The following is a 22,543-nucleotide window of genomic DNA, read 5'->3' as shown; positions in this document are numbered from 1 at the left end:
ATTATCTGCTACATTGCTGCTATTCATCTGTTCAATGTCTGAAACAACTCTGAAGAGCAATTCAAGAGGAAGTGATGTAATTGAATCTTTTCTTTCTGAGCTGTTTCTGAGTGTGTCATTAACATTCTATACCTGAGTGGTGTGAAAATAGTTCTGATGAGTCATTAAAGACTGGTGATGAACACACTGTGTTTCACTCAGTCATTACACATCTGATCCAGCTCTGTTCTTCACTTACTCCATGAATCTACCCTCTTTTTACTTGATCATCAGGAGGTCTTTAATGATCAACCTGCCTACCTTACAATCAAGAACATGTCTTGCTAGCCCTGCTACATGCTATTTATCAAGCTGATGAGTGCACTTGGTGTGCAACAGGCTTTCATACCACCTCCACCATTCTGAGAACTTTAACACCCAATCCTCCTGCATGAAGGGGAGTTGAATCACTTCTTAATTAGCACAAACATACAATACATCACATCAGACATCTTGGGTCCCAATTGTCAGCTAACTTCCCAAGAGAAGCTTTTAAGCCCATAACAAATTTTAGTCTAAAAATATAGACCTAAATTTACAGGTTTATTGCTTCTGTTCACAAGCTGAAGGAATATTCTCTCTCAGCTCCTCTTGAGGTCTGTAGGTCCCAGCTGACTTCCTAGTTTAATAAAGTAACCAAATGCTGCCTTTGGATTTACACCTACAGACTGAGTTAGAGTTAGGAGGATTAGAGCAGGTTCAAATTCTGGCTCTACTTCTTCAACTTCCTTGACAATTCTGTACTTCACTATTTCATTGCCTGTTAATGTATTATCTGCTCAGCTAGGATAACATAAAGAAATGAAGTATCCTGTTATACTTACTGGCTATCCTGGAGATGATTAGATTCTGTCTTCAAAGGGGGAGAAAGGAGACTAGAGATTTTACTGTCATATATATGAAGCATTCCCTAAGCCTCTTAGCCACTGCAGTGCCACAGAGGGCTACTAGGGGTAACATTTTATGGACGAGGAGGTCCAGAACACGTGGAAGATGTTTATAACATGAGATTGCTACCAGGAACAGATCATGAAACAGGACACTTTTGGGAAAAAGTTTGTCATGAAAGCTGTGCAAAATCCCTGCCGGCAGTGGCTTTGTGGATTCCCTTGAGGTGGTTTACGAACAAAGGACCCCAACATGTGCAAAAGACATGGTTATGTTATTGTGAAGTAATTTCTGCACTACAGTAGTAAATTATTTCCTTTTTTTTCTTGCTTTAGACAATAGATCATCAAATATCAAAGAATTAAGAGAGTTAACTTGTTTCCCATTGCTTTCACATCAGTTCTGAGAGTAATTATAGGTAGTTTGTTCAGATGTGATGCTTATATTCCTTGTGTTTCTGCTGGAAAAACTGCACATATAGCTAAAGAGAATTAGTATGCTAAACCTTATTTATCATCAGTCTTAACATATCTAAGATCACATATGTATCAACCATGTGTCTTAGGAAGTTGCTTCAGCACTGCACGTTCTGTTTAGACACAGGTGCCTTGCTGTGCTCAATGTGCACAGCAACATTATTCAAACCAGGGCAACTGATCTGTAGATTACAATTCTTTGCACAGGTAACTGAAACAAATTAAACTCTCCCCATTACAATACCATACTTTAGTGCTAAGTCATTGTTCAGGTGGGATGGAAAAATTTAAAAAGTGATATGGATAGAAACTAAAGTCAGGCTTTTCTGTGCTGCAGTTTAAAGTCTGTTATCAGATGCCCCCAATCTAGTTTTGTGTTGCTTTCAATACTAAAGTCACATTATCCCCACAAGTTTGGAAGAACATTCTGATTACAATTATTCTGTTAGGCTCACTGAGCTTCCACACAATCTAATTACAAAAATTGATTGACTGAACTAAGAAATAGTTAAGTGATAGGAATTTAAATGTGTGTTGTAAATTAAAAATAATTTCAGGTAACAGCAGTAACCAGAAGGAATCTAATGGCTGGATGCAAGGAACTAATTTATGTACAAGCCCCGAGGTAATGAATGAGACACATTTTAATGCAGATCAATGTCAAAGAATGAGGTAGGAAGGATGAACAGATATTTGCTGATAAGAAACAAACAGACGTAAGCTGTAAATATATTTACAAACACTCAGGAAGGAAAAACAGCAGTTGTGTGAGGAATCCTTTACAGCACAATCGGAACTTAATGCCTGAATTCTGGAGGCACATAGCCCTTGCCTTTCTCTTGCTTCAATACTTCAGCCTAGGCTATGCAGAGTGTGAGAAACAGCAACAGACAGAATCATTAAGCTGAGCCTGTGCCATTATTAAACCAATGCCTATGCCTGCTTTTGAATGTCAGCTAATGGCTTGAGGTGTCTGCACTTGGGATCAAGATCAAAGTTCTGATTATATATGGTCATTAACAATTTGTTTTTTTCTTTGCAAGAGAGAGGTTGTCTTGGTGTCCTTTCTGCCAAAATCCAGTTTGGGCTGTTGAAAGCTCCCTCTGCAGTGCAATCGGGCTTTGCTACCGCCTGTTTTATGGAAAGACCATTGTGCTGCAGGGTGTGCATTTGATAGTCAAAATGCTTGTTATCAAGTGCCCCCTTTGCAATACCTTCTGCCTATCACAAGCAGGAAGCTCACTGTTGAAGGATCCCAAAATTCTAAGTGTTCTCTGTTTTTTCATAGGGACACCTATCAGCCAAAGTACTGAGGTTCAGTAAGATCCTAAGCTGCTAGAACTGTGTCCTGACAAGGTGACTAAGAGTGACCCATATTAATCACCCAAATGAGAAACCCAGCAGCCTTAACTCATCTAGATAGTGTGATTAAAATCTGGACTATTTTCTGAGGAAACAGTCATCTCTACAGTGCCTACGGTGCCTGGAGCTGCTTCACTCTGTTCGGCTACTTAGCATTGAAGGAAAGGAGGAACAGAACAATTCATTGCATTTAGTGCAGTCAGAGTTGTGATACCCAGCAATGGTATCACACTGAGGCCTGGGAGATGCCACAAGAAAAGGAGGGCGCCACATCCACCTCCTCTCATCCAGCAGTTCTCTGGTTTGAGCTGATTGACTGTTAGTAGCTGGGCCTGTAAAAGTTTGTCAGAGAAAGCTGCTAGCTTTTGAGAGAGACAGCTGCTAGCATACAACATTGTTGATGGTTTGTAGGAGATGGGGGTTTGAATCGTGCAGGTGTTACTGCTGCTATCCCTTGCCTCCCTTTCCAGACCAGATACATATTTCCCCACAGTAATGCAAAGCCTAGCTCATGGCTATGCAGAAAGCAGCAACATTAGCATCAAGAGATCTTGCTAACAGCTTATTTGGAACTTCAGCTTTTGTGAGCAAGGAAACAGCTGCCATGAATGTGGAGGTGTTTGTTTTCCTGTGTGGCATTCCCCACCAGCATTACAAGCTGTTTACATATTTTACCAATGAGCTGCTGAAGGGTAATAGTAGATAACAAGTATTTGGTAACCAGAAATGCATCTTTCTGCTTTACTCCAAATGGAGGGTATTCAGCAATATCAGTTCCCAGTGAGTCTGGGTGTCAACAGGAACCCAAGAACTGAGCTTGGCATCCTTTTTGGCAAGAAAAATACCACCTGCTGAACTGCTTTGAAAGGCTGCAAGAAATAATCTGGTTTGCAAGCAGGTTGTGAAACCCTTTGTTCTCAAAAAAGAATAAGCTAGAGATACTGTGCTGCAGTGACACCAACCAGAGGCGGCCTAGGAATGATGTGGAGTGCAAGATAAGAAGGAAGCGATGGTGCTCGTGGTACAGTGCCCAGTTCCGCACGCTTCCGGCACAGTTCCCAGGTACTGGCAAATGGTTTGTTTGAAGGTCACCCATTCTTCTTTAAAGTTTGTGGTGAAGTGTTAGTCATTTAGAGAGATGTAAACCATTTGAGACACAGTTTCATGCCAGGAGATGATAATATGGTTACACACTGTGCTCAAGGCCAAAGGGAAAGTAGTTTGTGATGTCTACTTAAAAAAAACAACCTTCTCGAGGCTCTCTTACATCCCTCAGAATCAACACCTCCAAACATACATGGTTCAAGGGGTAGTATTTTTCACAGGCTCTTTAAACAGCTGGATTAGAACGCAGTCACTGCAAACTGTGCTTGTTCAAAAGAATTTTACAGAGGCTACCAGACTTAGGGGCATTGTCTGTTACCTTATCTCCTCCTTCTCTGCAGGAGTGTAATCTTGACAGCAGTTCCAGCTTTTAAGTTTGAAAAAAAGTGGCTAGTCTATGAAAGGGAGTTTCAGGACAAAGCAGTCCTTGATCCTCAATCAGAAAAAAACTGTTTAAGATGTGGCAGTGTGATGGTTCGAGGAACATAGTGTGAAGGTCCTAAGGCTAGTACCAGAACTGAAAACAGTACAGCTGAGCAAAGTAGTTCTGTAGGACTGGAATTAGCTGCTACTCCTTGCTTTTGGTTGTGACTAAATGTAGGGGACAGAGAGGGTGATCCAGGCAGTGGATACTCTGGCTAATGATTGTGAAAACAGAGGTGATTCCCAGTTAGATTGAAAACATCTTCCAGTAAAGACATTTTCTTCCCTTCAGTTAGAAACTTTTTTTCCACTCCTCCAGTTGTTTCCCCAAGTTTACTGCTATCACCTTTATTTTATGGAATAAGCCTGAGTGCCTGTGACTAGGAAGGTCATGCCTGTCATGCTCCTACGACAGCAGGCTAAAATGGCATCAGCTCATGGAGGGGCAGTTCCAGAGTTCAAAGAAGAGCCCTGTCAGAGTACAGGAAATCTTGCTTACAATTGCACTGAGATACTGCTTTTAGCTTTCAATCTCCTTCTAGCATGTCCAAAAGAGAAAGATACAAACAGCTCAAGTACGAGCTCTGCTGCAGACTAGCTCAAGCTCTGCTGAGCTTGAAGGGAGCATAGTTGCACTTTCCAAAGTTATCTTGTGTTTTTGGTAAAGGTAGTTGTGGAAAAAGCTGCAAAGAAAGAATCCATCAGGCTTTTAAATCTGTTGATCAATTTATATGATTTAGACTTTCTCCACTACAAATGGACTAGAAACAGTGTGGCAAAAGCAGTCTAGTCCAGCAGCTGGGCTCCCCATTAGCCTTTGCTGTTCTCTTAACTCCTGAAGTTGAAGAAATAATCAGTCTTTGCTGCAGGGGCCTCCAGCATCCCACGTACCTTTGGTGTTCATTGGATCCAAAAGCATAGTTTGGGGATTGTAAACAAGGTTAAAAAAAAAAAAAAAAAGGAGGGGGGGAGGGAAGGAAACCCAGGAAGTCCTCAATCTAGGGAAAAAAAGTAAAAGTGGTAACTATGGCTCCTCCCAACAACTGATTAAAGGCTTGGCTGGCAAGACTGCTTCCCTCCCCAGCCCCAAGGGAAGCAAGGAAGCAAGTGGCAGCAGAAAAAAAGGCAGAAAACTGCTATTAGCATGGGCTTATTTGAAACTGGCCCAAAGAAAATCTAAGCAAGTCTTCAGCTATGAGGTGTGGTAACCTGAGCTACGGATTTGAGTTCTGCAAGCTCACAACCATTGTTCACTGAGAACTTCATATAGTGTGTTTAAGGATAAAACCTGATGTGACACAGTGCACACATGTATCTGCAAGACAGCAACCAAGCAGGTGATAGCCATACACATTGGATTTCTTTCACCATTCAAAACACCTGCTCCAAATGATGGGTTGACAAGTGCTCTGGGTAGAGCTGAGCACCATTTGGCATGTGAGAAGTCACCTGTGAGGTGGGTTAAGCTGCAGATGAAGAGCAAATGCGAGGGAGGGTAGAGGTTACTGCATGGTGAGGCAGTACTGACGCAGGACATGTGGATAATGGAGACAACTCTCCTCTCCCCTCAGCATTTTGCAGATGAGGCAGCTGTGTGCAGGAAAGGAGTGAAATGCAAGTTTATCTTACCCAAGTCAAAAAACTAGGAAAAGAATGGCCCCCACCAGTCTTTGCTACATTCTCTGAGCCACTGAAGGATCTGTTGTAGGAGAAGCCAGCTTTGTTCAGGGCCACATCCTAATGTTAGTTGCTGCAGCCTAGCTGTAGTTACCACTCTTTATGAGGAGCTGTGTGAAAAAAAAGAGAGGTCTGCCACTTCTCTTGCATGAGGAATGTGCTTGTCAATATGATTTTTATGAAGAAAAGCCTGTGGCATTACAATATTTTTGCTGGGAGTCAGAGTTTAAGCACTGCTTCAGAATAAGGACAGCAAAATCTTTGTGACAAATGTTTTAACAGCTGTATCTAAGGGGGGTGTACAAGGAACTAAAATGGGGCTGTGTGCTAGTGTAGATAGGAAGGAATAGAAGCTTTGAGTCTTTTTTATTGTTTGAGATTCATGTTGGCCTTTGCTGGCATATGAAATGGAAACAGTGTGTTATTGGGAGAAGGTTGAAGTGGTGTGGAATACCATCCCAAATATACTGCCCACCACCATTATGATGGCAGCATATTATATTTCAGACTAGATCAGAACCTATGGCAGGAAAGACTTTAAAAGATCTTTTGAACTTTTGATTCTTTTGATAATAAGTGGGAGAACTGCAAGCTTTTAGAGATGTTGAACTGAGAGGGAGTAAAACAAGAGCACAAAAATAACTTCATTAACATGCAGAGTTTGTCACATGTGCCAGCATCACCTGGATTTCTCAACAAGAGATCACCAGGATCATTGAAACAAAACAAAGAAAGAACCAACTCAAACCCTCCAAACCACAGCCTCAAAACTACAGAGTAAAATCTATTCTCAGTGAAGGATCTAGAAGACACTGTGAGTGGCTATATTGCCAAGTTCAAAGGATGGAATAGTTCAAATTATGATGCTGAGTCAAAGTTACCCACAGATCCATATGAAGCTGGCCATAAAAGAAAAGGGGAGCAAATCAGTAGCACTGAAGAAAAAGAAAAAAAATAAAAATTCCCCCATAGAATAACCAAGAGTAAGATCCTCTCACTGGCAGAATGAGTTATGATGCAGAAGGGATCAACATGACAACCACCAGCAGTTAAAATGTACAGTAACTTGCAAAACAGAGGCTGGCTAAAAAATTCAAAGCACATCTTGCCCCCCTTTCCCAGTTCTTTATTGAAGTAGTGACATGAGTGAGGTATTCAAACACTGACTCGCCATTGATACCCATTCTCTGCAGGGCACACTGATAACTCACCCCCCTGACTGCCAAGCTCAGCACTGGCTGCAAGCTTCACGTATGACAAAAAAACCCCAAATCCATCCACCAAACAAAAACCCAACCCCAAACATCATCAGGCCTAGACAGAAGTATGGTACAGCATGAGAAGTGTGTGTCTCTGCAGTTGTGGTGTGCCAAGTTCACTACAGCTTGAGAAGAGCTGAATTATGCTCTGTTGCATGGAGATGGGCCATACACTGGAGGTGCCAGCCCTTTGGCAACATTCTGCCTCTGTTCTAGATGGGGGGCAATGGGTAAGTGGAACATCAAAGTGGCAGGAAGGTACAACACTGAGAATAACTGGACTGTCAAGATCCAATACAAACATCAGAGCTTTCTGTCAGCCACAGTCAAGTCAAACGTGTCTTTAAATGGAGCAGCTAGAAAACACCACATTGGGCTGAGCCTCTTGTCAAAGTCCCTTTTGTGTCCACCATGATGCAGTAAGCATTGGGCAGTTGGGCTTTACTGGTCTCTGAAGCATCTCAGCCTTAACTCTTTGCTTTGGAAGTGCGAGGGAGAAGTTTTCCAAGTTATTGAGAATAAAGTTAATCGGATTTGGGAGAGAAACTTGAGCAATCTACAATGCTTATATCGCTTTGGTAGGAAGAGATCAAACAAGGCATTACCAGATCAAACATACTTTTCATTCTTTGGAAGCTTTGCTTGATCACATGCTCAGGTAGTTAATTTAAAAATGAGGCCCTCTGAGTTTCTCACTTTGGTGTACAGATACAAGTAGTTCTAAATACAGCTGGGCATTATGCTTTTGTAAACTGCTGGGTCTCTTAAGTTTTCTCAGTAAAAAGAAATAGAAAAGTAAATCAGACATTATGGCCCTTTGAATGTTCACAGCAACAAATCCAACACAAAAAGTATACAAAACCTAAATGTCCCCTCCAAATTCAGCACTATTTAAGTTTACAAATTAAGTTCCTTGAGTTAAATTTTTCTGACTGACCTTTATAATTACTTTTACTTCTCAACCCATATCCATGAAGTATCACCACTCAAGAATCAAACCAAAACTAGTTTTATATAATAGATTTTTTAAAAAGAGAGAGAAGGGAGCACAAAGGAAAAAGCAAGGCCTAGTTCCAGTGGACAAACTGATTTCAAGAACGAAAGTATGATTAAGTGTCTCTATTAATGGTTGAATTATTCCTCCAGAGGTTCTAAATACAGTGAGTATGCTTGACTTAATGATTAGCTGAGTTGTGTAATATGGACAAAAAGGCTGAAGGAATAGTAATGTCTATGGGCACTAGACTTGAGCAAATGAAAACCAGGATGTAATCTCCTTGTTGTTGTTTCCTTGCTTTAATTCCTTTGAAATCAAACAAGCTAGAAGGGGCTTTTAGATGTATTTCTTTCCAAGTTCATGCTTTGTTCATCCTGAAGTCATGAACTAACATGTTACATGCTAAAATTCTTCAGCACCTAGATGATGACAAATGCTCTATAAGGTCGATATAGTAATTGCCCTTTGACAATAGCATGGCAACAGCAGGGAGATGGGCTCAGGTTTTGGCTTAGAACCAATGTTAGATACCTGCCAGCACAATCAAGAACCCATCTTCTAGATCCGTTCCAACTGAGATTAGTTGTTTAATTGCTTGTCAGATATGATTAGTGATGAAGGATTTTAAACTGCTGACAACGGAACTTGGGGGAATTGCTTTTTCTCCATACAGCATTTGTTAACCTCAGTTAATGTTCTGAAGAAGGAGCACAGTTCAAGCTCATTTTAATATAGAGTCTGTTCCAGCAATCTGTTAAACCATACATTTACATTTCAAGTAAAGGCCCAATTACTAAACTTTGCTCACCTTTTTCAGTGCAACTCCTGCAAGAATTCCTACTAATAACAGCTCATGATACAGATAAAACATGCTACAGTTTGATCTTAGCTTATGTGCTGTTACTGAAGAGCCACAATATTTAGTGTAACTTGAATGTTAAAATCCCTGTTTATTAAACCTTTTAGCCTGTAGAGGCTAGCAGTTCATTTCTTGTGCTTGCCATTAGGTCAGTAGTGAAGTATTCTCCAAAACAGACTGATGCTCTGGGATGCTTACAGGGGTGCTGCACTCTCACCTGACAATATACACAAAGAATTAAACACCTTAATATAGGCTTCCAAGAAGTTCTGCTCTGCAATAGAGGCAGGCAGTTGCTGCAGGACTAGCAGAAGACATTTTACTTGCACACACTTGCAAGCTCAGCTTTATGTTTGAGGTCCTCCAGTGAAATAAAAAATTTAATTTATGCCCATAAAATAACTGCACATGGAAGTCTTCAAAGGCTATGGGCTCTAGTTTTTCCCCATTTTTTCCCCAATTAAGCACATGAGATTTTCACTGTCCAGTCCCTTGCACACCCTGTTGCTCTAAAGGACCCAGATTTGTCCCATAGAGTGTAACACATTGTGTTCCATGTTCACTGTGGGTTGTTCAGCCTAGAGAAGAGAAGGCTCTAGGGAGACCTAATTGTAATCTTTCCATATTTGGTGGTGGGGCTTGTAAGAAAGATATGGACAGACTTTTTATCAGGTTCTGTTGCAACAGAGCAAGGGGTGATGGTTTGAAACTAAAAGAGGGACATTTAGACTAGGTGCAAAGAATACAAAGAGTAAATTTGTTTGGGTGTTAGTTGGGTTGGGTTTTTTGCTTGTTTGTTTTGTTTTTAAACACTGAGGGTGGTGAAACACTGGCCCAGGTTGCCTAGAGAGCTGGCAGAAGCCCTATCTCTGGTAACATTTCAGATCTGAGCTCTGAACAACCTGATCCAGTTGAGGATGTCCCAGCTATCTGAAGGAACATTGGACTACATGACCATTAAGGGGCCCTTCCAACCTAAAGCATTCCACCTTCAGTGTATTGATCACAGCTCGCTTTTCTAGATTTTAATGATACAAAAAATACTTCAGTGGAGAGGAGCTGGTTCTTCTTCAGTCACATTGAAACTAAATGAAGAGCAAGTTGAATGCACTGGTGTTCTCAGCAGGCCCCTGTCTGGTACTGAATGTTTTGGTTTGAGCCAAGCAGACCTGTTGTGAGATGGGAGAGCCTGCATGAACATTGTTGTTCTGGGGTTTATTAAAACATGTTTGAGATCCCACTATGTTCATATTTCTCACCTGGGAGGTGAAAAGAAGATCAGATCATGAGAGAACTAAGGAAACTTAAGTCATCATTTGTGAGCACACAGGAATTTCTCTGGGAAGGGGAGAGAGGGCAAGCAAAAAGCTGAAAAGCAGTCTGAGTGAAGAGGGTAGAAAATGCAGGAACGATTCCAGATTTCACATATGCCAACCCTCCATTCTGACTGCTCCATTTCTTGTCAGGGTTTCAGGCTCCCATTAAAGTTTTTATCTTTTCAGTGGGGCACTGGCAAGATATCTTTAACTAGTGTGTTCACTCATTTAGATTCTCTGCTGTTAACTTAGAGCACTGCCTTGCTGTCCACCAGGGCACTTAAAAATGTGCCCCCTCCTTTGCCCATCCTGTGTTTTGCTCTGTCTGACTGTTGACTGGCACTTCATGATCTCTCTGTTACAAAAGTCTGTTCTCTGAGTCATGGCTGCATTACTACAGCTACTGCAAGCTCTCACTAGACCACCACTAGCTGAAGCGGTAGCAAGGCTCAAACCGCCTGTAGGTCAAGAAGGTCGAATACTTCTCCCATGTCCATTTCCATGACTTCACTGAAGCAGTGAGAGCCCCAAGAGCTTTAAGGTAATTTCCTGCTCTGCATGAGATTCCTGAGTGTTCCTTGTGTACTGAGATTTCTGTACTCCCTTTTGTGCTGGCCTAATTTTGTCTTCATTCTGCACTATCCCATATTTATTTTCCTGAAGCTTGTGAATTGGAAGCTTTTTGACTCCTAATTTCCTAACACTTATTTTAAAATGAACATCTGTGGCTCAGTTGTGATGTTAATAAATATTTGAGTACAGCACATAGAGAGAGTGCACTGCTAGGGATTAACAAATGTAGCTACACTCAGCTCTGACAATAAACATCTCTTCCACCTATCCTTTCCTCCCAATGGCATCTGATATGGTATAAAACTGCTCAAAGCTTTGCCTCCCTACAGAGAAGCTGGCAAGAGAAAGGGAAGTTAACTGTTCCATCTAGCAAGCTTCCCTCCAGCCCAAAGCCTTGTATGGTCCCACAGGGGAGCTTTACTGTAAGCACATTTTGTGCTGCAGAACATGTGCTAGTTTACATCCTGTTTTCATTTTTGTAGATGAAAGTTTACTTCCTAAACAATAATGGTGAGAGCTTTTGTGATCTCTTGATTAGGCTATGTAAGAAGCCATGTTCTTTGAGCAACACAAATCATCACTGGAGGTTTGAGCTCTGCCTAAGGCACACTGGCTCTCTTGAATCTTGCAGTTGCTCTGCACAGTGGGGCTATGTAGATCAGCAGAACTACCTTTGCAGGTTTATTAGGAAAAATCCAGCTGTTTGATTTAGCTACAAAGTACAACCAGTGCATTACTTCATTTGAGTTCCTTGCCTCTGTGCTATCATGTCTAAAACATGAAGAGATGATACCTTACTAGCACCTTGTCCTTCACCATCTCCACTGCCTTTGCACCATTTGTTCTATGCATTTACAACACCACCATTTAACAATACCGTATTTCAGAGTATCTGATACTCCAGCTCACCTTTTTCACTCTTACATTCAGTTCATGCATTTGATGAGCTCTATGTCCTGATAGATTAATAGCTTCCTTTACTAAATCAAGAGCTTTGCTATTTTTTTTTTCTTGTCAGCTCTACAGGTCTAGTCAAGAATACACTGAAGATTTGCTTTTTCCTTGTTCTCCATTAAATAAAACACACCCCAAATGCAGAGGCTGGAAAGATAATAATTTATTTTCACCCAGCAGCAACTCTTTAAGTTCATAGAATTGTCACTGAAAATCTAGTTTGACCTATATACATTTTGTCATTGGTGTTGAACCAGAATGAAGGAATCTGTCTTGGCTTGGACTGAGTTCAAGCTTAACACTTAAAAGGAAACCTCATTACTACCATTTAATGAGATTTATTTGATGCGAACTTACAGAGAAATGATGTTTTCAAATGTGTCCCAATATGTACTAATCACTCTTCAAAACATCCTGCACTTCAGATGTTACTATTTAAACCTTACACAAATCAAGTTTCTTTTGTCTTTCTCACTTAACTAGTCTCATGACAAGTAGAGTGAACACAACAGATGAAGCATAACATGACCTGGTTAATGGCAGAATTGTACCATTAGTAGATATCCCTATGCTTGCTAATCACTTTGCTCACAAGATGTATTTGCAATTGCTCATAAGTTTGTCAGATGTCAGACATTTGTCTTAAATACTTCAAGCTCAGCAGACTACACACATGAAAACAGAATGAGAGGAAAGCATCAGGGATGGTGTCCCAAGGGGGAAAACACACCAAAACATTATCACAGTATCACCAAAATCCATCCAAGTTTGGCCTCCTTAGAAGCTTTTGGTAGAAACTAGTAGATGTCTCTTGGACATCCCTGCCCCAGCATTTTGGTATCTGACAGTGGTATAGATTTACACTTGGTGACTTAGTCTTATGGTTCCTAGCACAGATTGGGTCTGTTCACAGTCCTTCACATTAGAAACAGCCCTAACTCGAGAGGCAAAGAAGGACATTCCCAGTGCAACTAATGTTGGAGCAGGGCAGGCACTGAAATCAGGACCAGCCTGTCAATTTTTCTCCAACTCTCACAGATTGTCTTTCTGTGGGCATTCAGGAGAATTCAGAAGAGGAAAAAGATTTTCAGTTTTAAGGCAGAAGCCCAGAAAGACTTTTGAAGAGTAATGAATTGAAAGTCAATGAAGGGTCCTCAAGAACACATAAGCGACTATGAACAAGCCAGCCCTGGTACCAGCTAGGTCCCGTGCAAAACTGTGGAGCAAACCAGTCTGAAAGCTCCCTGACTCCCTTTTTTCAGTATGTGGACAACTTTATTTCTCTGATCTTAATGTCTTAAAAATACAAGTGACCTACACAGTAAGCAAGATGAATGCAAAATGTATACACCTTCTGGCCCTGCCCTCCTTCTAGCTCTGCTGGCTAGCAGAGCAGCACAATGGGCTGTACAGATGTTGATTTTCTGAATAGAATAGAATAAACCAGGTTGAAAGAGACCTTCAAGATCATCGCATCCAACCTATCAACTAATCCAACCCACCTAATCAACTAAACCATGCAGCCAAGCACCTTGTCAAGTCTCCTCCTGAACACCTCCAATGATGGTGACTCCACTACCTCCCTGGGCAGCCCATTCCAATGGGCAATCACTCTCTCTGTGTAGAACTTCTGCTCTGTTTCTGGTGATTAGTCTTCCACAGCTTCTCCACTACAACTTCAAGTTACTGTAGGGCTGGCATGTCAGCTACTAGTTCCATACTACTCTAAAATGTCAGCTTCAGTTAAGCTGGCTCTTCATATACTGTCTTCCTCCTGGCACACCTCATTACATGCCTGGTGTTTACTTTGTGAAGGGATCCCAGTTTGAAATCAGGAATTCGAGTGGTGGGATTCCGAGATGTATGTGCATTATAGGCAGAAGTGATAAATCTGATGGGGCATGTTATTCACTCTAGCGTGTACATCCTAGTAATCCACACTCTACAAATACAAATCCACTCTTTGCCTTTCATGTGAAAAACAATAGCTTCTTCCCTCCTCCCCCCAGTTGCTAAATCTACTCCAAACAGAAGCAGCAGCTATGACAGCAGTCACAACTGTTAGGGCAGCAGTCACAGGTTGGGGGATTAAACCTGGATATTCGGATAAACTTCCAAAGGAGGATGGTTCCACAGCACTAGAGCAAGTAGTCCAGAGAAACTGCAGCATCTTCATACACAGGGACATTTTAAGGACTTATGTAGACAAAGCCATGGCTGGTTGAATCCAGTGTTGATGACACAATCTCAACAGGCTCCTGACAATTGACAACACTGTGATTGCAATACTCTCAAGGGTTGATAGACTTGGTAGGAGGCAAGATAAGGCTGCCTGAACAGCACTACTTGGTTTGCTGCACTGAGTTTTTTTTCTGGCTATATTGAACCTTGTTTTGTTAACCAGCTGGCTGAGCCATTGTTTGAATACTACTAATTGCTTTTGGCTGTACAGAACTCATGTTCTCCATCTCTATTTTTTCCTGTAACTTGATGGCCTGATCAGTAAAGGTGCTTCCCTGTGGAACAGCTATATTTAGTTAATTTTGGATTTAACCTTTAGTGACAGCTGGGTCCTCGAAAGGAGCTGTAAACAGGTACATGGAAAGCCATAAAGGGCTTCAAAGGCTCAGGAGAACAGGAAATGGGCCTAGAATGCAGAAGAGCTAGGATCCCTGAGACCACAGAGATAAGAGGTAACTATAGAGACCAACTATTTAAAAAAAAAGGAGATGAGATGATGATCATAGAATCATAGACTCAATAAGGTTGGAAAAGACCTCAGAGATCATCAAGTCCAACCTATCACCCAACACCTTGTGACTTACTAAACCATGGCTTCAAGTGCCACATCCATTCCTTTTTTCAACATCTTCAGGGACAGTGACTCCACCACTCCCCTGGGCAGCACATTTCAATGGCTAATGACTCCTCTGTGAAGAACTTTCTCCTCACCTTGAGCCTAAACTTCCCCTGGTGCAGCTTGAGACTGTGTCCTCTTGTTCTGCTGCTGGTTGCCTGGGAGAAGAGACCAACTCCCACCTGACTACAACCGCCTTTCAGGTAGTTTACTGTGTCCAGTTCTGGGCCCCTCAGTTTAAGAAGGACATTGAAACACTTGAACGTGTCCAGAGAAGGGCAACAAGGCTGGTGAGAGGCCTTGAACACAAGCCCTATGAGGAGAGGCTGAGGGAGCTGGGATTGTTTAGCCTGGAGAAGAGGAGGCTCAGGGGTGACCTCATTGCCCTCTACAACTACCTGAAAGGTGGTTGTAGCCAGGAAGGGGTTGGCCTCTTCTCCCAGGCAACCAGCACCAGAACAAGGGGACACAGTCTCAAGCTGCACCAGGGGAGGTTTAGACTCGAGGTGAGGAGGAAGTTCTTCACTGAGCGAGTCATTCGTCATTGGAACGGGTTGCCCAGGGAGGTGGTTGAGTCATCGACCCTGGAGGCGTTCAAGAGGAGATTGGACGTGGCACTTGGTGCCATGGTCTAGTCATGGGGTCTGTGTTGATAGGTTGGACTCGATGATCCTCGAGGTCCTTTCCAACCTAAGTGATACTGTGATACTGTGAGTTGTAGACAGCAGTAAGGTCTCCCCAGAGCCTCCTTTTCTCCAGGCTAAACAACCCCAGCTCCCTCCGCCTCTCCTCATAGGGTTTGTGCTCCAAACTGCTCACCAGTTTTGTTGTCCTTCTCTGGACACATTCAAGTGTCTCAATATCCTTCTAAAATTGAGGGGCCCAGAACTGGACACAGTACTCAAGGTGTGGCCTAACCAGTGCTGAGTACAGGGGCAGAATGACCTCCCTGCTCCTGCTGGCCACACTATTTCTGATGCAGGCCAGGATGCCATTGGCCTTCTTGGCCACCTGGGCACACTGCTGGCTCATGTTCAGCCTACTGTCAACCAGTACCCCCAGGTCCCTTTCTGCCTGGCTCTCTCCAACCATTCTGACCCTAGTCTGTAGCACTGCATGGGGTTGTTGTGACCAATGTGCAGCACCTGGCACTTGGACTTGTTCAATGTCATCCTGTTGTACTCTGCCCATCTATCCAGCCTGTCAAGGTCCCTCTGGAGAGCCCTTCTACGCTCTCACAGATCAACACCTGCTCCCAACTTGGTGTCATCTGCAAATTTACTTATGGTGGACTCAATCCCTTCATTGAGATCATCAGTGAAGATATTGAATAGGATGGGGCCCAGCACTGATCCCTGGGGACACCACTAGTGACTGGGTGCCAGCTGGATGTGGCACCATTCACCACCACTCTCTGGGCTTGGCCCTCCAGCCAGTTCCTAACCTAGCGCACAGTGCACCTGTCCAAGCCACAGGCTGACAGCTTGGCCAGGAGTTTGCTGTGGGGGACAGTGTCAAGGCCTTGCTGAAGTCCAGATAGACTACATCCACAGCCTGCCCCACATCTACCAGGCGGGTCACCTGATCATAGAAGTCACCTTAAATGTGGATAGCCATATGCTGCCTGCCAATTCTTCACTCAACATTATACTGCCTACAGCAAATCCATCTGTACAATACCTGCCACCAATTTCAAAGACAACTTTTCACCCAAACTATTTCTATCAAGCCTTGTCAAATGGAGGAAAATATTTGAAAAGAAAAAAATGCTGATTTGTTTTTTTTAGGGAGATGTTCTAAAGGTGGTGTATACTGTACAACAAAGCTGTAGACAAATCAGACAAGATCTTTAGTGTGACCTATCAGATGGTTTCACCTGTGCTTCAGAATACACGGAAAACAGGTGAAAATCTTGAAAATGTAAAGTTTAGTCTTTGCTTACAGAAATGTTTTGTCATACAGTTCTTGTTTATAGATACTCTGCTCTTCCTTTAAATTCTTCACTGCTGGTGGGAAGTTTCTCAAACTGACAGCAAGCCACATCTTAGAGGTTGTTGTGTTTTGCCATGCCTAAGACTTTGAGATTAATTGCTTAATGCTTGGTATGGGCAAAAGCAAACCACAGAAATCTGGTAACACCAGTTGAGTCACTACTGCTGTTATTCAAGCTATGTCTCACTGCAGAGTAGCCCCCAAATTAGCATGGATTACAAAGAAATCATCAATGAAAGCTAACATTTTGGGAAGTGCATTAACATTTGTTTGCATAGTAGATCAAAACTCTAGGAGCTCCAGCTCAGCTGTGCGAAAGCTTCCTCTCATTAAGCAATGGAAATGGCTGAGGAAGACAGACCATGGCAATATCAAAGGTGGTGAGATTGAAGGTGTTAGTGTGGTGTGGCTGTAAGACACAGAAGCTACTTCATGCATGTAGAATTGTGTGCTTCACCTGAAAGGGAAAGAAGGTAAAGCAATTCTCTGTCAAGTTTGCAGGGTTAGACTTTAACACTGATAAAGAGAAAGGATTGTGGCAACTTTATACAAGAAGTGTTGGAATAAAGGAGGGAGGGAATACATAGTTGTCAATCAAATGGAAATATTTATCTTGAGTATGACAGAATTTTTACAGAAAACACAACTAGTTTTTCCCACTTTCTCCCCTCCTCCCCCCCCCCCCCCCCCCTTTCATTATGATCAGCTAAGCTGCATTTGAAGTCAGTTGTAAAAGCACAGTAATCCCAGTCCCCTAAATGAGTCCGCCAACCTAAGCCCTATTTTATTTCTGGCTTACTGAGAGTTTAATGTGCAGTCAGAATTCACACTTTGGATTTGCTTCTCTTTAGTCCCTGTGGCACCATTTTCCTTTCTCCTTAGCAGTTACCCAGGAAACAGCTGTCTATTGTTTTGTTTCAAAGAAAACCCAAACCCATACAGTGCTCTGTGAAACTCTGCCTGCATAGTCCATGTCTGACAATACCCATTTTAAGCTTGCTCTTCAAACATCCTATGCTGTGCAAAATAGGTTTGCCTCCCTCCATATTCCCAAGTATTTTTTGCCCTCTTTCCTCAGGTTTTTATGCTGCTTAGTTTGTCTGCCCAGTGTTCTGTGCTTCTCCACAGTGCTAAGAAGGCTGACCACTTCAATTATTATAACTTATTTTAGGGACAAAGTATGTCTGATAGAGTGTTGAATTCCTCTAAGGCACAACTTTCTGTTCTTCATTTCTAACGAAGGAGAGTATCCATCTCAGTTCTAATCTTGGGGAACAGGGGATAGGGAAGCTTCCAGATTTCCTTTGGCAAGATAATATTTCTTTTGTTTATTTCAAATGCTCATTTTGCTTTCTGGATCAAAGCTAAACTGACTCACCATGAGCAGAAAGTTACAACAAAAATGAAGTGAGCCACAGTGGATATTGCAATCTGCGTAATCATCCAGTGAAACTAACTTCATATGGTTTTATACTCTCATATAATATGTATTTTGAGGGTGGTGTTTGTATAAAGTTGTGCTATTATTCAATCACACCATGACCAACCCTGTCAACATTAGATAGAGAACTTCACATATTAAAAGTCTCTAATCAAAATCTATTCCCACAATAGCAATCTGTCCTTGATCTTCTGCCTACAGAGCAAACCCACTGCAGAGAACACTACAGATCTCCTAGAAGTCATTGGCTGGAACTAGTCAAGAGTTTAGTCTTCTGGTGGATTTCTGAACAGAGAATTATGGTACTTGCCCACACCTAATAAAAAGATAATGATGCCGAAGAAATTAAACAACCTACACGCAACACCTCTAGCTGCTGTAGCTTTCTTGCAGGGTGCTTTGACTGCATCCACTTCTTTCCAGATGCCAGGAGAGACCACGCCAAGGTAGGCTGCATAATTAGTCATAGACCATAATAGCTTAAGATTTTGAAGAACCCCAAGATGAGAGCACTGAGCTCATGTTCAGGCTAGAAACGCGGTCCTGGTTGTTTCAAGTCCAAGGACAACCTACATCTATAATCAGCTCTTACATAATGTAGAACATTCCTAAGAGACTTCCTCTTAATGATTTAGCAAGAAGTGCTTCTTATCCCATTCTTATGGGGCATAACTGGGCATCAAAGGAGTGTTACACCAACTGACAGTGCTGAATGAGGGCAGGGCTCCAGCTTTTCATCAAGAAAAAAGCTTTTAAGTAACAAGTCCATTCTGCTGCAACTGGCAAGCTGACCTTGAAACCTGTTTCCCCACCCCTCCCTCTGCAACAGTCAGCACATAAGATTACAGAGAAAACGAAAAATAAGAAGAAATGTCTTTGAAGTTGCTGGGGTTTTCTTTCTTCTTTTAAAATTTAAATTAAGACAGTAACTGCCAGCAGTTTTAACTGTTACCACCAGAAACCAAAACTGATACAAGCTTTTAAGGTTTTCATTTTATTCTTCCTGGAGACATGCGGTATGGAATCTCTGTGGCAGCCAAAGTTTGGGGAGTTTTAGGTGACTCATTTTCCTTTTCTAACAAATTCAGGCAAAACTGCAAAGTTTCTATGGTTTTAACCTGACAAACACCAAGGGAGTTGACATGAAATTAAAAGGCAGTCCTAGAGAGCAGGAGAAGGAAGAGTATCCTGAGCAGGAGCTCCTCATCCCTCACAAACTTCTCCCTTTTTACTGATGGTGTTGTTCATGGTATAGGATACACCTGTAGCCAGCTTGGATCAGCTGCCTTGGCTGACTCTGAATTGCTAATTGCCTGCAACCCGTAGCTGCCTGGAATTTTGTCCCAGCAAACCCACTAACCTTGCTTGTGCACCACTGAAAATGCAGATTTCCAGCACTAGGCTGCAATGAATGGAATTGTGCTGATTTATGTAGCTTGGAAATTGGTTCCTTTCACTGGAATCATGAGGGAGACATTGGGGGAACTTTCAGAGTCTTCAGTAGTTTTAATCTGTACCTACTAGCAATGTTTATGTCTTGAAGTGTGGTCTTAAAGAATATTTGATCTATATCCTTCACAGAGACTGTCCAAAATTCTTCAAAGCTGCTTTAAGTTCCAGTTATTTGCCTGAATTCTATTCCTAACCAAGATGGCATTATCAGACTTTTGTCATTGACTTTCTACTGTGAAGAAGGAGAGGATGGAAGTGAGCTAGCCTCAAGAAATGAAGCCTTTAAGTACAGAGTCACACAAGTATGCATCTTAACAGCTCATTGCTATACTGTGACACCATGCTCACGCTGCCCAAGAACTGTTTCTATTGTTTTGCAAGTAACTGGAAAACCTCAAATAAGGAGAGCACTGAGCAAAGCCCAGGATCTGTTACTTCGGGGCAGATTTACTTTTCTCCTGAAGCAAGTTGGGAGGAAAAAAATGAACTCATATCTCATATTCGTGGATGCACAACACACGAAGAAACTAGGCCAGGAGTAAATTTTCTGAACAGAATGCCCAAGGGAAATATCCCAGAAGCAGCTAGTATCAAGAAATATTTATCAGGATTATCCTGTTGTTCAGACAGAAGTAGCTGCTTTTTAACTATATGTACTTTAAAATGCGTTTTTGAACAACACAAGACTTCAGAATTTTCATTGTATTGTAAACCATTTGCAGGAGATACAAACAAAAAAGCAAACAGTACTAGAAATAAATGCAACAGCAACAAGCACCAAGACAGGAAAAGGCACACTTCAAAAGTGATGATTAGGGTCAAAATGACAGTTTAAAGAAAGAAAGAAAGGAAAAAAAAAAAAAGAAACAGACTCACCCCCTAGCCCCCAAAATTGGCAACACCAAACCCTTACCACCTGAGACAGAAACAGAGCCAGATGCTGCTGTAGCTTTTCTATTGTTTCTGGGTTGACTGGACATTTCCTTAGTTCTGTTTCCAGTTAACTGATATTTTTAGGCTATTCTCACCTCTTGCCTAGTATTTGCTGAATAAAAACATGCAGCTGCAGTATCAGCTTATTATTTGTCCCTCAGACTCTGATAGAAAGAAATGTAATATGTTTTCTGTTCTATACAGTCATTTTGAGTTTATTATAAACCATCTGCCATGGTTTATATATATCTACATTAATAATACACAGCATACAAAACAATTCTTTGTTCTGCTTATATCTAATAGTTTTCCACTTGACTCAAGGAGCAATGGAGTAACACATGCTTCTGCACAGGACTGAGACCTCTTCAAAACCCAGAGCAAGTAAGGGCCCAAACCTGTCATTACAGCTGGGTGCTGAGAGCTGTGGGTAGTCCAATTACACCACTGGTGAGGTCTGGCATAACTGAGTCTTCCAAAACAAAGGCAGATGATGAATCAAACAGCACAGAAAAGATCCTCTCTAACAGGCCTAAAACTTTAACAGCAAAATCCAAACTGTTGTCTTCAGACCGCATGCACCTCATCTAGTCAGGCATCAGAGAGCCCCTGCTCAGTCTCTAGCACACTGCAGAAGAGCTCAGCACAACCTTCCCTTCAGCCGCTGCCCGGAAAAGAAGAGGAGCACAGGCACGCTTACCTGAAGATCTGTGGGCTACGTGGATAACAACACAGGCTGCATCCCCTTTATATGGCAGGCCTTCCAGTGCTCACTGTTCCCAATCTTCAAGTAAAATAGAACTGTTTATGCTACTGTACTGATAAAAATCACCTCAGAGGGGCCCAGAGCTGCCCTCATAGCTCATAAATTATAGAGCTTTACTCTGCTTGGCACAGGCTTGAACCCTGTTCTAATTGAGGTTAAAAGACAAGGTAAAGTTTCTGTCTTTCCAGAGCCCTTTGGCAGTTTTGCTGCTGGAGCCAGGGTCTGGTCAGGCCTCTACAGGTGTTCCTTGTTTGGAGGGAACCCACAGCAGGCACTGGCCTTAAAGAGATAGGGCTGCTCAGCACCAGCCTTCAAACCCAGCAGCAGCACAGCCTCATCTTCTCTGAGCGGTGCTTACACAGATCAAACAGTGTTTAAGAAGAACTGCTGTTTCCCTTTGCAAGCCAAAGAGCATGAAATAGCTCTCCTGCAGAATGAAAGCCGTTGAGCTATCTCATCCTGAGGTGAGTGCCTAGTTGATTCACCTTCCTGCCTTTGAGCTGCCTTCACACGTAAATTAAAAAAGCACTTCTGCCCTCAGAGGCAGGGGCAGTGTATAAAAACCAGCACAGACAATTCTGGAAGAATTTGATCCTCTTTGGGAACAAATCAGCTGGCCTCAGTCACTTTTTCAAGGGAAGACTGAATGATTTGAAAAATAAAGCCTTCAGTGAGACAGTGTGAAATCATGTACAGAAACAAGGCAGCTGTGGCCTGGACAATCATTACTAGCACACAGCCTGTGAGGATGCATTGTAGACTTGGCAGCTGGGGACATGGTTTAGTGGGCATAGTGTTGTTGGGCTGATGGTTGGAGTTGATGATCTTAGAGGTCTTTTCCAACCTTAATGATTCTATGGAAATAACCTTAATGATTCTATGGAAATAACCTTAATTTTGAAAGACTCACAGGTTAAAAAGCTATAAACAATTAGGCCACACAGTGCCATGACATATAATTTGACCCTTTCTTAATGAGGAATGAAATAAGGCAGGCTAACAGAAGCATTGTCATTGACATACTCCAAAGGGTTTTTCAGGGCAAGTTCTCTGTCTCTCCAAGCACCAACCTTCCAGAGCACTCTAGCAAGGACTCCACCACATGAAGCAACTAGCAGGTCTGAGACACTGGAGACCTGTTGTGTCAAGGGTTATATAATGTGGTCAGGGGAGCA

The 22,543-nt window shown here is 42.2% G+C and overlaps 1 protein-coding gene across 3 annotated transcripts in view; it reads right to left on the bottom strand.

Moving 5' to 3' along the window:
- The window catches only part of SLC39A10 (solute carrier family 39 member 10), a 64,005-nt gene extending 42,607 nt beyond the window's left edge, over positions 1-21,398 (bottom strand). The window contains exon 1 of one of the 3 annotated variants that reach the window (XM_068137979.1): positions 21,303-21,398. The gene's annotated coding sequence lies outside the window, so the exon portion shown is untranslated. Of the gene's footprint in view, positions 1-863; positions 936-5,921; positions 5,941-21,302 lie in introns of those variants that run through there. The other 2 variants (XM_068137981.1, XM_068137980.1) reach the window with 2 other exon arrangements.
- Positions 21,399-22,543: the final 1,145 nt, after the last annotated feature.

The sequence above is a fragment of the Melanerpes formicivorus genome, unplaced genomic scaffold (genome assembly GCF_026170545.1).
Source record: "Melanerpes formicivorus ecotype bairdi unplaced genomic scaffold, bMelFor1.0.p_v2 SCAF_5, whole genome shotgun sequence".
Classification (NCBI taxonomy): Eukaryota; Metazoa; Chordata; class Aves; order Piciformes; family Picidae; genus Melanerpes; species Melanerpes formicivorus.
Note: the sequence above shows the minus strand (reverse complement) of the source record. Positions and strands in the feature narration are given on the sequence as shown.